The 15,295-nt window shown below is 49.0% G+C and overlaps 1 protein-coding gene across 6 annotated transcripts in view; it reads left to right on the top strand.

Annotated features, from left to right (window-relative positions):
- Nucleotides 1-1,303: 1,303 nt before the first annotated feature.
- LOC142476447 (uncharacterized) overlaps nt 1,304-15,295 on the top strand; it is a 36,838-nt gene continuing 22,846 nt past the window's right edge. For 3 of the 6 annotated variants that reach the window (XM_075581823.1, XM_075581820.1, XM_075581821.1), the window contains exon 1: nt 1,306-3,102. The gene's annotated coding sequence lies outside the window, so the exon portion shown is untranslated. Of the gene's footprint in view, nt 3,103-15,295 lie in introns of all 6 variants that reach the window. The other 3 variants (XR_012791680.1, XM_075581825.1, XM_075581824.1) reach the window with 3 other exon arrangements.

The raw sequence follows: 15,295 nt of genomic DNA on the forward strand, positions 1-15,295 counted from the left end.
CTCTCTTTCGGTGTTTTAAGATTACCTTTGAGTATGGCAACCCTCAGATCGTTCATCTTATGGCCAGAGTCAGAAAGTCCTTAGTGACGAAACGCGTAGGGCGTTTCCCAATGAGGCGAGTTTGTGTCTGACATTACTGCACGAACGGAGAGAGTACCTTGGAGCTGTTGCTATTTTGCTTGGGACTGCTGTCGCTTCCGGTTTTGCAGTTGCCTGCTGGTGAGCAGTGAGAGCTGTGGGAGGTATATCTGGAGGGAGTCTCTGACCGTGTTGCTGATTATTACATCATCTAGCTGCGGTGGCTCCAGTGCACCTTGCTGAACCAACGGATACACCAGAGGTGGCACCAACGGGACAGGCTGATACATTCCCTTCACAGCTTCTAGGCGATTGAGTATATCTCATAAATGCTATTATTTTTACTCTGCTTGTGAGTGCGCTTTTTATATTTTACAATCCCATAAATACTGTTTTATACTCTATCACACTAGGAGTGCGCCTGTTTTTTCTTCATGTTTTCTGAAGATATCCTTGGGATTTGGTGATCCTTATATACGGGCAGCAAAACTCCAGTGGACTAAGTACATTTTTTAAAATTTCAACTGACGAGGCGCATGCGCGAGGCTGGAGCGGATGGTAGCATAAAGTCAGAGCTCCATCCCCCACCTCCCTAAACACTAAAAAAACGGCAATAATCACCGAGGAAAATCGGGGAAAAAAAGAGTAATAGGGCAGTGGATACTCCCGTGATGGCACCCCTAACAGCCAAAAAGAAGAAAGAGGGTGATTTACGAAGATACCTGGGTCGCTCTACCCCACGAGGCGCTGCCGCAACAAGGCCGCCAGAATCTGCAGCGGGATCCGATTCGGAGAGGGACGAGGACCCCCCGCATGAGCCCACCCAGATGCCGGTCAGAATATGTGACTTTGATAGGTTATATCAAGACATGAAGACCATGATTTACGTGGGGCTCGAAGATATGAAGAAGGAGGTCCAGGGGCTGGGAGAGAGAACAGGGGCCCTAGAAGAAAAGATGGCGGCCGCATCCAAACAAATTAAAAAGACAGAAAAAAAAACCACACACATGCAAGCCCAGATTGCAGAGATATTAGACAGGCAAGAGGATGCCGACAACAGAGACCGAAGAAACAACATCAGGGTACGTGGGGTCCCAGAGTCGGTCACGGATGCTGAAGAATATATATCCAGGTGGCTAGAAACGCTGCTACCTGACATCCCTGCCACAGAAAGGGCCATGGACCGCTGCCATAGAGCCCTAAGAAGCCGCCTAGCCGCGATGGAACAACCGCGAGATATTATAGCTAGGCTGCATTATTTCAAAACCCGAGAAGCTATCTTCAAATGCACAAGAGCGGAAGGGGCATGCCGGTTCGAGGGAACCACAATACAACTATTCCAGGACTTATCACCGATCACCCTCGCACGAAGAAGAACACTACACCCGGTTACTAAAGTGCTGAGGGACCGGGCAGTGCGATACCGGTGGACCTTTCCGTTCGGCCTGATGGTCCTACGGAACGGAAAGGCCATAACAATCAAGGACCCAGGGGAAAGCGAGGAATTCTTAAACAAACTGGGGCTGAAGGAGGGCCCGATGCAAAGTCCTAGGCGAGAGGCGCGAGAGGATCCAGAATGGAGCACTGTAAGGCCTCCAAAATCCCCTGAGGCCCGATGAATTCCGCAATACCCTGAGGAAAATACCTACTTAAAGTTGAACATAGTTCCAGTTTAATAATGGGGGTTACGGTTTGCCCACCAGTTTATCTGCCATAGAGCTAGCCACAAGACCTGTTCAAGTCATCACCCTGCTGTAAATACCAGTAAAAGGACTATCCTGGCCACCTGAAAAAGTAAAATCAAACTCCTACCTGTAGCTGAAAATGGCGATCCGAGGTGGAACGCAAGCCGCCAAGAATGGCGTCGCAGCAAGCGTCTCACCGCATGGCTTCGTTGCGGAAGTGGAGGAGTTCCTGACGCGGGAGCAGGTGAGGAGACGTCCTTCTTCGCGGGCTGGCCGAGGGAAAATGGCGACCGCCGGAAGCACGTTGCCGGAAATGGTCCAGACGCCATCTTGGAGGAGGCAAGCAGAACAGAGGGACAGAGAGCGTCACCACTCGGCGCCGGAAGGGAACAACCGGCGGAAGGCGAACGGCGCACACAGCCCCACTAAAAAGAACATGGCGGAAGGCGCAATAAACCGCAAACAGAGCGGATAGCAACTAAGCTGGCCAGGCGAAAGTTAAGACATGAGAGGGGAGACCCACCCGGACACTCAGCGGGCAACAGGAGAGAGGGGGGAGGCTGGGACTTATCTCTACGAACTAGATAGAGGCAGGCAATCAGCAGGGCGACTCCAGACACGGCAAGAGGGTTCGCTCAGGGCCCACAAATACAGTACCAGAGAGTTTCAGCATAACCACAACCCTTTCACCACACACATAGCTTCCCAGGGCAACAGTTAGCTGAAATGCTGCACAGACACTGAGTCAGACAGGTAACACACAAGAGAGTCTAGCGAGCAGGGGCAAGAAGTTATTTCCTACAAGTTATTCCCTACACTATATACACTACTCTTATAAAAAAAAAAAAAAAAAATAATATAGAGTTCGGAGTTGATCTTATAGTTATCAACTTAAGTTACACAGTATTGCCGTTACAATATTCCGCTGCATAAGCAAGGGAGGGGGGGAGGGATGCTGTCCCCCGCAAAGGCTTTGTGAATGAGTCTCCACATGGGCATGGGTGAGAAGACCCAGGAGGGGCCCATGAAAGTCCCATTTAGGCCAGCCACGAAGGACGGGAGAGGGGGAAGGAGGGCCATCCCGAACTCCGTCCAGGCTGTACGCCTGAAGAGGGCAACGATGGAGAATGGGGGGGCTAGTTCCCGCCCATTCCCCGGACAGTTACTATGTGTTGAAATAAATGTTGAAATATGTGTGTTTATGTTTCCCCAGTGTGCTCCCCTCTGTATTCCCATCCCAAGGCTCCAGCACGCTGCCAGACGGACCCAACCACAGGATCACCCGGCATCCTCATCACGGACACCAGAGGCTCAGATGGTCGCTAACATAGGAGTGAAGGTTTGGAACCGCAATCATGAATAAAGGGATTACTATCATATCACATAATGTCAAAGGCTTTAACAACCCAGGGAAACGCAGACTAGCTATGACGGACTATAAAAAATCAGACCCTGACATCATCCTCCTGCAGGAAACTCACTTTTCTAAATCTAGTTCACCAAAATTTATAGATTATAAGTTTAAGAATTGGTTCTCAGCCTCAGCCACACAAAAAAAGAGAGGGGTAGCCATCCTGGTGCATGACCGTTTGCCCTTGACGATTAAGACCATTAAAAGAGACTACAACGGCCGATTTCTCATTGTAAGCGGCGAAATAAGAGGTCAACCAATCACGCTGGCAAACGTCTATGCTCCGAGCGAAGGCACAGAAGCTTTTCTTGAGAGATTCTTCGCCATACTTCAGAGGTTAGCACAGGGCTGTGTAATACTGGGGGGCGACTTCAACCAAACACTAGATCCTATACTGGATAGATGCACCCCAAGCGGAAAAAATAGCTCCAAGATAAGACAAGCGTGGAATAGAGGGCTGCGCACCAATAATCTACTTGACATTTGGCGAGAACAACATAGACAAGAGAAAGGGTTTACATTCTACTCCCACCCCCATGACCGCTACAGTCGGATAGACTACCTGTTTGTATCCAGTAGAATGGTTCCACAGATCTCCCACTCGGGCATCCACGATATTTCGTGGTCAGATCATGCACCGATTGAGCTGCGGTGCACTGATTTTATTCTGGACAGACCAGGAGCGAACTGGAAGCTCAACAAAGTATTGCTAAAAATCCCCGCAATTGCACAAAACGTAGGGGATAAAATCAGGGAATATTTTCAGGAGAACTTAGGAAGTGTGACATCGCAGGCTACCTTATGGGAGGCCCATAAGGCGACTCTGAGAGGAGAGCTCATGAGGATTGCAAGCAGGCGAAAGAGGGAGAAGGACAAAAAAATCAATCAGTTGCAAGCAGAATTGGCAGTCCTCTCGACTCGACATAAAAAGAATAAAGACGCAATGACCCTTAAGGAGTTGCTAGACACTAAAACCAAACTGAATATTTTGTTAACCTCCCGTGCTGAGAAAGAGCTGACATGGACTAAGCGGAAATATTTTGAGAAAGCAAACAGGCCAGATACCCTACTTGCCAACAAACTAAGAGACAAAAACCAAATCTCCCAAATTCAGACAATTCGAACAGAACAAGGGGATCTGACCTCTAACCCCAAAAAAATAGTCAATGAATTTAAAAAATATTATGAGACCCTATACGATGGGGCGAAGGTGGCACACACGCCAACCACAAAAGCACGGCTAAAGACGTTCTTGGCCGAGGCACAGCTGCCTACAGTAACCAGAGAGGAGAGGGACGCACTACAGGCTGATTTTACTATCGAGGAACTCATGGAGGTAATGAAGTCATTGAAAGCAGCCAAAGCCCCAGGCCCAGACGGCTTTTCCAATCTCCATTATAAAAAATTCCGTAAAATATTAGCTCCTCATTTACTAAAACTTTGTAATTCCTTCTTGGATGGTGCCCCCATCCCGGGCTCAATGCTCCAGGCGTCTATCTCAGTAATCCACAAACAGGGAAAAGACCCAGCGGACTGTAAAAGCTACAGGCCCATCTCGTTAATAAACTCGGACACAAAAATCTTCTCGAAACTGTTAGCTAATCGCCTTAACCAGGTGTTGTCCAAGTTGGTCCATCCCGATCAAGTGGGGTTCATATGTGGTCGACAAGCAGCTGATAACACCAGACGGATTATTGACTTAATTGATCTGGCACAGAAAAAACGTATCCCGTCTATGGTGCTTAGTTTAGATGCTGAAAAAGCGTTCGACAGAATTGACTGGCCCTACTTGAGGGAGACGCTTGGGGCGTTCGGGCTGGGAGGGAGAATGATAGAGGCAATTCTCGCTCTATATCAGGGACCGACGGCGAAGGTCAGACACCAGGGCTTCCCCTCGGAAGAATTCCAGATAAAGAGCGGCACCAGACAGGGCTGTCCTCTGTCACCCCTCCTTTTTGCGCTCTGTATTGAACCCCTAGCGGCGCACATCCGTCTCAGTCCAAATATAACAGGCATCCAAATCAGTGACCAGCTACATAAGGTGGCCCTGTATGCTGATGACGTGATACTCACACTATCACAGCCCCTCACCTCTCTGCCGAACGTTTTCCAAATTTTAAGGGAATTCAACACGATATCGGGGTTTAAAATTAATCAGGCAAAATCAGAAGCCCTAAATATCAATTTACCTAAAGCCACTGAGAAATTGATCACGGTAAATTTTGAATTCAAATGGCAAACCTCCTGCATAAAGTATCTAGGAATAAATATCACAAAACAATCAGACACCCTATATAAAGCAAATTACCCCAGACTGATTCGGACACTGAAGGACGATCTCCGGAAATGGGCAGGGTACAACATATCCTGGATTGGTAGGATTCAATCTCTAAAAATGAATCTCCTTCCCAGAATTCTGTACCTATTTCAGACTCTTCCGGTCCCTATAATCAGGGAAGAGATCCTTCGGTTACAGTCCGCAATGGTGAAATTTATCTGGGGTAATAAAACCCCTCGCATCAAAACTAGCATACTAATTAGGCCCACTACAAAAGGAGGGCTAGCGGTACCTTGCCTGTTGTCGTACTATAGAGCGGCCCAATTAACTCAAATCATCCAGTGGCACACCCATCCCATACGAAGGCGATGGGTGGAACTGGAGGCGGCCTGCTGTGCCCCGGTGGTACTGCGGGACCTGATCTGGCTCCCAAATTCAGTCCGCAGAGACTTCATAAATCCGCTCCCCGCAGTTGTCAGCTCTTTGGCAGTATGGGACAAAAGCAAATATAAGCATGTTTTGATGAGAAAACACTCCTTGATGACCCCAATTTTGGGAAACCCTGATTTCGCTCCGGGCCTGCAGAGGAAAGATTTTATTATATGGACACAGAAGGGCTACACTCGCCTTCGACACCTGGAGGGTAGGATATCTATCAAACCGTTTGAACAAATTAAGTCGGAAAAATCGATGCCAAATTCAGAATTCTTTAGATACCTCCAGCTAAGAGCTTTCTATGATAAATTCCCAAACCGCGCTAAACGCACCAATTTTGAACAGCTCTGTTCTACTGGAACAGGAACCCAGGGACTTATCTCTACAATGTATAAAGCGGTAGTCTGTCCGACTCCTGACGCTGACGTGACGTTAAAATATAGGATCAGATGGGAGAGAGACCTAGGAGACATATTAGAGGACACAGACTGGGATCAAATCAGCCTGGCGGCAGCTAAGAGCTCAATTTGCACGACATTAAAGGAGAACGCGTATAAAGTCCTGATGAGGTGGTATCTGACCCCAACACGATTGTCAAAGTTTGTTAAAGTGAAAAAGAAAAAATGTGCACAAGCGCTAAAGACTAAAACACCAGTGTGACAATTGCAAAATATATATATATAAAGGCTGCCTAGTAATACTGTCAGTACTGACAGAGAAAGTGAAAGTGAAAACAAAGAAAAACCTGGCGCCAAAAGTTCATTGGATAATCCTGTACTCCTCAGGGGATCAGCACACTTGCTTGACAGGCCATATAGGGGAAAAAACACAAACAGACACAGATCATAGTGCAACACTGTAGGGTTAAAACAGGTCTACACTAATACACACACTGCACATATAACATAGAGACTCCTAGTGACTATAAAAACTATTTATTAAATAAAAAGAACTATGCCATAAAATGGTTTGGACAAATGAGATGAGGTGTTCTCATTTGTCCAAACCATTTTATGGCATAGTTCTTTTTATTTAATAAATAGTTTTTATAGTCACTAGGAGTCTCTATGTTATATGTGCAGTGTGTGTATTAGTGTAGACCTGTTTTAACCCTACAGTGTTGCACTATGATCTGTGTCTGTTTGTGTTTTTTCCCCTATATGGCCTGTCAAGCAAGTGTGCTGATCCCCTGAGGAGTACAGGATTATCCAATGAACTTTTGGCGCAAAGTTTGTTAAAGGTTACCCCCCATTGTGCCCTAAACAATGTGGGGAGCAGGCAAACTTGCTACACATGCTGTGGGGCTGCACCAAAGTACTCCCAATCTGGGAGGAACTCAGAAATTGGCTTCAGAGAATTCTCGACTGCACGATCCCTTTGGACCCCTGGTTGTTTCTGCTGGCCAGAGACACTCCGGGGCTAAACAGGTCGAAGCACAAATTAATTGCACATTTTGCAACTGCCCTGAGGTGCGAACTCGCAGCATTGTGGAAGCAACCGGATCTACCAAATATCCCAAAAATCAGAAACCGAATTTGGCACGTTTGCCGGATGGAACAGTTAACGAGTCTAGTTAACGACACCGGCACAAATTTTCTCAAAGTATGGTCACCATGGCTAGACCTGAACGATAGCCCAGGGGTCAGCGCCTCCAACATACTGCTTTAATAGATGCGGACGCGTTCTCCTTGGATGAAGTGTAGTGAACAGAAGGCCTTAGATTCTTGACAAGATTAGGGGTTCACTAGACTAGGCAAAGAAAAAGATAAGCATAGGTCAAAACACAACAGAAGAGATCAGAAGCCTACATTATGACTACTGTTACTGCGAGCCCTTTGGGACCAAAAGCCTACTAAACCCAAGAAATCCAGACCTCAACGAGAACCATAGCCTCTATGATAAGTCCAGAGGAGTCGAAATCGTGCTGTGGCATATTAAAAAATGGTGCAAAAAGGAAATTGTGAATATATATGTGTTAATATAATGCACAAAAGGGATTAAAAAACACAATATAAAAAAACACATATGCATCAATGTAAAAAGGAAACCAGATCAATATCAATATTAAGACCCCCTGGCTTAAGTGTACGCAATTTATGTATCCAGAAGGTTTCTTTTTGGGAAATCTCCAGGATACGGTTACCTCCTCTCCAATGCAAAGTGACCAAATCTATGCCTAAATAACTCAGACCCTCTGGGTTTGAGCCATGGAACTTTTTGAAATGTAAAGGAACACTGTGATTTTCCAAACCATTCACAATGTTCCTAATATGTTCCAGGACCCTCACTCAGAGGGGTAGGCCGCATGGGCATTGTAATAAATAACAAAAGTACTTCTACAGTTAATAAATTTGTCAATATTGTGTACTTCTTTGGTCACGTGGGAGGTAAAATGATTAGTTTTTGTCTGGCAAAATTTGCAGGCCTTACAGCTTGTACACTTAAAAAAGCCCTTGGGTGATTTGGGAGAGGATGCGCATGCGCGGCAGGTTGGAGATGGAAGTGTAACTGCACAGCTCCTCCAACCGCCGGCAAATATTAGCGAATAAACAATATTAAAACCAAACATGGACATTCTAAAACTAGCGCCAGCAACATCTAACACACCCCAGATCATTATCTGAAACCGGAGGAGAGATGGCAGCGACTAGACAAAAAACCCGGTGCAAATCCGATGTGAGGGCCTACTTCACCGGCCAGGGCAAGACCGGAGCAGCTGAAATGTCAGCAATGTCGGACTCGGACTCGGCACAAGATATGGAGGGAGCCGCGGCTGCGGCGGGCCAGTCCCGCATAATAAAAAGAGATCTCCCGCTTACTTGTGGACCTGAAAATTTTTTTTAGGGGAGAAGTAGAGGGGCTACGAAAAGACATTCTCCAAATTGGCACACAAACGCAGGAACTGGAGGAGCAGATGGAGGATAGCTCTAAGAGGCACCAGGAGACGCACTTGCGGGTCCAGGCCCTGGAGGATAGAATAACAGACATGGAGTCCCGCCAAGAGGATAGCGAAAATAGGGACAGGATGAACAATCTGAGGCATCCCAGAGGAATTTCTGGACCCGGAGGCCCTGTTGACCCGATGGATGGCATCTATTCTCCCAGGCAAGCCAGAGTCTGACCTGAGGATGGATAGGTGCCATAGGGCGCTGAGATCACGTCCGCTACCAACGCACCCCCCTAGAGACATTATTCTGAGGCTCCATTACTTTTCAATAAAGGAGGAGGTGAGCAGGATCGCCCGGGCCACTCCACACATCACATTTGAAGGCATTACACTCACAGTGTATCAAGATATTTCCCCCCTCACATTGGCAAGGAGGAGAGCGGTGGGCCACATAACTAAAGAACTCAGGGATCGGGAGATCCGATACAGGTGGGCATTCTCATTTGCCCTAGTGGCCATAAAAAATGGCCGGCCACATGTACTAAAGCACCTGTCGGAGGGGGTGAGCTTCTTGAAGAAGCTGGGGGTCAGAGGGACCTCGGACTCCGCTTCTTGGGGAGCCCAAGAGGAGCAACCAAAGGATGTACAACCGAGACGTTCGGGATCCTCCTCCCCAAAAGAAAAAAGACAAGAGAAGGCAGTGGGGGGGGGGGGCAAAAGCCCCTGACCGTTCAAAGTTGCCAAAGTTTATAAAGTTCTGAAAGTTTTAAGGCGCTGCAGTTTTCCCAGTTTAACCCCCTGAAACAGTCACTCAGTGTGGGCAGCATTGGAGGACAATAGGGCAAGACAAGGAGGCACAGGAGGTTGAAACTAGCCCAAAGTTCTATTGCCACGTTTTTTCTTTGGCACCAAAATGGCTACCCCAGGCTTACCTGCAGCAGCAGAAGGAGCTGAAGCGCAGGGACTCCAATGGCGGCCAAGTTCTCGGCGGGAACGAATGCTCCGGGAGTGGGACCCGCCTATGGATACACCTTCCCGCGAGGAGCTGCCTCTAAATGCGACTGCCTCGCCCAGCCTGACGACATCTCTGATCCGGATCTCGCGAGAGTGGGAGCTCGTTCGGGCAGACCGGAAATAGCGGAAGTGAGGTGGAAAGACCGGATGTCTCGTGGTGTCACACTTGCCTCTGATCCGCGCGGTGACAATATGCTCAGCCCAACAAACATGGACGCCGCTGAGGTGGCCCGACGCTTAGACACCCATGAGGAATGCTTCCGGCAACTTACCGGCTCATTTACACACAAAGAACAACTAGTTTCCCAACTTAAACAAGACATGGATACCCTGACTGAACAAGTTAGACGTTTAACTGTATCTACCACCAACCCCGTTCCACTCGCAGCCACTCCTGCACTTATCACACCTACCTCCGAACCACGACTACCTGCGCCCAACCGGTATGCAGGGGATCCCAGCGGTTGTCGGGGGTTTCTGAACCAGTGCTTCATACAGTTTGAGCTGATGCCCTCTCACTTTCCTTCTTCACGAATAAAGGTCGCATACATAATCTCCTTGCTGACTGACGCCGCTCTGGCATGGGCATCCCCTATCTGGGAGCAACGCCCAGATTTGATCTCTGACCTCACTCTCTTCATCACCGAATTCAGAAGGGTGTTTGACACCCCAGGACGGAAGGTTACGGCTGCATCTTCTCTGCTTAATATTTCTCAGGGAGACCGTACTGTGGCTCGTTATGCTCTGGACTTCCGGACGGTGGCAGCCGAGACCGGCTGGAACGATGTGGCTCTATCTGCAGTCTTCTGGCAGGGTCTGTCCGAACAGTTGAAGGATGAATTAGCAGCTCTGGATCGTCCCGCTGGACTGGAGGACCTGATAGACCTGTGCATCCGGATGGATCAGCGCCTCCAAGAGAGAAGGATGGAGAGAAACAAACACCCCCGAGGTATACAATCATCTTCCTTTTCCACCATAGGTTCTCTACTCTCCACAACTCCCGTCCTAGATGAACCCATGCAGCTGGGAGGAACTAGCCTTTCGCCTATCGAGAAGCAACGGAGAAAACGAGCGGGACTATGCCTCTACTGTGGCAATAACGGCCACCTGGTATTCAACTGTCCGCTGAAGCCGGGAAACGCCAAAGCCCAGTGAGTATAAGGAGGATCACGCTGGGTACTGCAACTTTTCTCCCTCCTCAACCCTCTACGAGGTTTTATCTACCTATCTCCATATCCGGTGAGACCTTCACAGTACAGACACGGGCCTTCCTGGATTCGGGGTCAGGAGGAAACTTCGTGGACCAAAAGTTCGCCTTCAAGAATAAAATACCGTTGGTACCCAAAGATCGACCGGTAGGTCTTGAAGCCATTGATGGACGACCATTGCAGCCCGCGATCATTTCCTTACAAACCATACCCCTTAACATCATGACTAGCGACTTTCACTCCGAGACTATAACCTTTGATGTCATTCACACCCCCTTCTCGAACATCATTCTGGGACTTCCGTGGCTCCGGATCCACAATCCTGTCATTGACTGGACAGAGGCCACGCCACTTCGTTGGAGTTCTTTTTGCTTGGAACATTGCATGTCTGCTCCAAAGGCAGTGGCAGGAATGGAGGTCACGGATCCTGACAGGGTACAGCTGCCGGGGATATACGAAGATTTCCGCGATGTCTTTGACAAACGTCAAGCAGAGGTACTTCCGCCACATCGGACGTACGACTGTCCTATCGATCTTCTACCCGGGGCCATACCTCCCAGAGGAGGGTCATACCCACTATCGATTCCTGAGACCCAGGCCATGAGAACATATATTCAGGAGAATCTCCAGAGGGGGTTCATTAAGAAATCTTCATCACCTGCGGGGGCAGGATTTTTTTTCGTCAAAAAGGACGGAACCCTCAGACCCTGCATTGATTACCGGGGCCTCAACAAACTCACCATAAAAAACCGCTACCCCCTTCCGTTGATAGCCGAATTGTTCGACAAACTCCAGGGAGCCAGGATCTTCACCAAACTGGACCTCAGAGGAGCCTATAATCTGGTTAGAATCAGAGAAGGAGATGAATGGAAGACAGCATTCAATACTCGCGACGGGCATTACGAGTACCTGGTCATGCCATTTGGATTGTGTAATGCTCCTGCGGTCTTCCAAGACTTTGTCAACGACATTTTCAGAGACCTTCTGGACCACCATGTTATAGTATACCTGGACGATATATTAATTTTTTCCAGATCCATACCGGAACATATAATGCATGTCAAACAAGTCCTGCAGCGTTTAAGAGAGAACCATTTGTATGCCAAGCTCGAGAAATGCCATTTCCATCAAACATCCACCTCTTTTCTCGGCTACATCATATCGGATACCGGCCTTGCTATGGATCCTACCAAGGTCAAGGCGGTACTCGAATGGCCCTGTCCCCTCTCCCTCAAGGCCATCCAAAGGTTCCTCGGTTTCGCTAACTACTACCGGAGGTTCATTCAGGGATTCTCATCGGTAGTAGCACCCATCACGGCACTCACACAGAAGGGAGCTGATCCTACAAGGTGGACTGAGAAGGCTCTCCAGGCTTTCGAGAGAATAAAGACGGCATTCGCCTCAGCACCCATCTTAACCCATCCAGATCCTTCGTTACCTTTTTTTTTGGAGGTCGACGCCTCCGATGTAGGAGCAGGTGCTATACTTTCACAGAGAAAGAATCCTCAAGCTCCACTTCATCCTTGTGCATATTTTTCAAAGAAATTTTCCTCCGCCCAAAGGAATTACGATGTAGGTAACCGGGAGCTCCTCGCTATCAAGCTGGCCTTGGAAGAGTGGAGGCACTTACTGGAAGGCACAGAGTCGCCAGTCACGATACTTACGGACCATAAGAATCTTCTGTACATTGAGGGAGCACGGCGACTAGGATCTCGCCAGGCAAGATGGTCCTTATTCTTTACTCGCTTTAACTTCCTCATTTCCTACATCCCTGGTTCAAAAAACATTAAAGCCGACGCCTTGTCACGACAGTTCCTGGTAGAGGATAACAAGGGGGATCAACAGGAGACCATTCTCCCTTCCACTTGTATTTTGGCTGCAAATACTTTTAGTGCCTTAACGGACATTACTAAGGCTCAGAACAACATCCCGGCAGGACTCAACGTTCCGTAAATTCCAGAGGAGAGTCATGGAGTGGGGACATTCATCCAAGACTGCAGGCCATCCTGGCACCAAAAGAACTACTGAGTTCATCGAACGCACATTCTGGTGGCCCTACATGCGGAGAGACATACAAGCCTTCGTAGCTACGTGCGCTACTTGTGCTCGAAGCAAGACGCCACACAACAGACCAGCAGGTCTCCTTCAACCACTACCCATCCCAGTACGTCCATGGACACATATATCGATGGACTTCATCGTTGAGTTGCCCAAATCTAGAGGCATGGACACTATACTTGTGGTGGTGGACAGATTTTCCAAACAGGCACACTTCATCCCTATGAAGGGGTTACCCACTGCACCAAGGTTATCCGAAGTTTTCATCAGGGAGATCTTCAGGTTACATGGGTCCCCTCAGGTCATAGTGTCCGATAGAGGATCCCAGTTCATCTCCCGGTTCTGGAGGGCGTTTTGTAAAAATCTGGACGTTACCCTACACTTTTCATCGGGATATCACCCCCAGACCAATGGACAGACGGAACGCACCAATCAGTCTCTGGAACAGTTTTTGAGGTGCTTTATCGCTGACACTCAGGACGACTGGGCGGAACTTCTCCCATGGGCAGAATTCTCCCACAATAATCTACAGAACGAATCATCCCAACAGTCACCATTTATGGTCAACTATGGCTTCCATCCGTCGGCACTTCCTTCCCTCATCTCCAAGTCTGGAGTCCCGGCCGCAGAGGACAGGATTCGCCACTTACAAGACCTATGGCAGAAGATCCATCGGAATCTACAGCACGCTGGTATATTACACAAGAGACAAGCGGATCGTCACCGAAGAGAGGTCCCAGGGTACTCTGTAGGACAAAGGGTTTGGTTGTCTACCAAAAACATTCGGCTAAAGGTAGCTTCACCCAAACTGGCACCACGTTTTATCGGCCCTTTCCGCATCACCAAAAGGATCAACCCAGTAGCCTATCGGCTTGAACTGCCAAAAAATATGAGGATTCCTTCTGTATTTCACTCATCCCTTCTCAAACCTTATCATCAAGACTCATCCTCCAAAGGACAATCTAAACCTCCGCAAACCATACTGGTAGAGGGCCAACAAGAATACGAGGTTCAGACCATTCTCAACTCCAGAATATCCAGAGGAGGATTACAATATCTTGTACACTGGAGAGGCTATGGCCCAGAGGAGAGAGAGTGGATTCCTCATCATCAGGTACATGCCAACCGCCTCATCTCTGCCTTCCACCGTAGGCATCCTGGGAAACCATCTCTGGTTCGCCCGGAGGTCTCTCCTCAAGGGGGGGATACTGTCACACTTGCCTCTGATCCGCGCGGAGACCGACTCAGGGAAGCACCACGGGGCAGAGTCATGCGCCCACGCACTGCCAGGGCAGTGCAGGCGCAGCAGCGTGATGGCGGAGCTCCGCGAGGCGCACGCGCACGGGTTGCTCGGCAACCAGGAAGCAGGAGAACGTGAGGGAGCTGCTGGAACCTCCCACAGGCGGAGACTTGCTGAGTAAACCACATGACGTCATCACGTCGCGACGCGCATCGCGCGCGGGTTGCCCGGCAACCAGACCTAGCATCAGGAGAGCCTAATTGCAAGCTGTTTTTGATCAGTGTCTCTCTGACACCATTGGTGGACCAGAACACACCCCTGCAAGGTAATTGGACCCTTCCCACATATATACCTGCTTCTGCCTGTCCTTCATTGCTGAGCATAAACTCCTGTTTATGCATTGTGCTCACCGCTGCTGTCTAGTTTTGTCTTGAACTTTGTCTGTCCTGTTTGACCCTGCCTGTTACTTGGATTTCTACACTCTCCAGCACTTTGACCCCGGCTTCGTTACTCGACTACTCTACCTTCTATTACCCAGGACCTTGGCTACGAAACTCTACCTACCCGGACTCCCCAACCCTGGAACACGGCAAGTACCCTGACTACCCTGACCTCTCCAACCCTACGACGCGGTACGACTAGGACTACGCGTTCCGGACAGGACTGCGTGGTTGTGGGTCGGTGCCTATACATCCCCACCTCAGCCCCGCGGTCTTCCGTCCTGTTTGTGGTGAGCGCAGCGTGACACGTGGACCCGGAAGTGAACCGATCCTCCCTGGCGGGGGTACGCGAACTCCGCCGCTGGGGAGAGACACGGATTGGGGCAGCGGTCGGAGGTGGTCTGAACACGGGCCACATGGAGAGCGGTAGATATTGGCATAAAAAGAGGCTGACATTGGGGAAGAGGGCAGAGCAAAGCCGGCCGGCAGAGGGATAAAGACGGAGCAAATATACTAGCGCCCAAATAAAGGGGAGGGGGTCCTGGCTAAGGGACTCATATA

This window comes from Ascaphus truei, unplaced genomic scaffold, assembly GCF_040206685.1.
Source record: "Ascaphus truei isolate aAscTru1 unplaced genomic scaffold, aAscTru1.hap1 HAP1_SCAFFOLD_1613, whole genome shotgun sequence".
Classification (NCBI taxonomy): domain Eukaryota; kingdom Metazoa; phylum Chordata; class Amphibia; order Anura; family Ascaphidae; genus Ascaphus; species Ascaphus truei.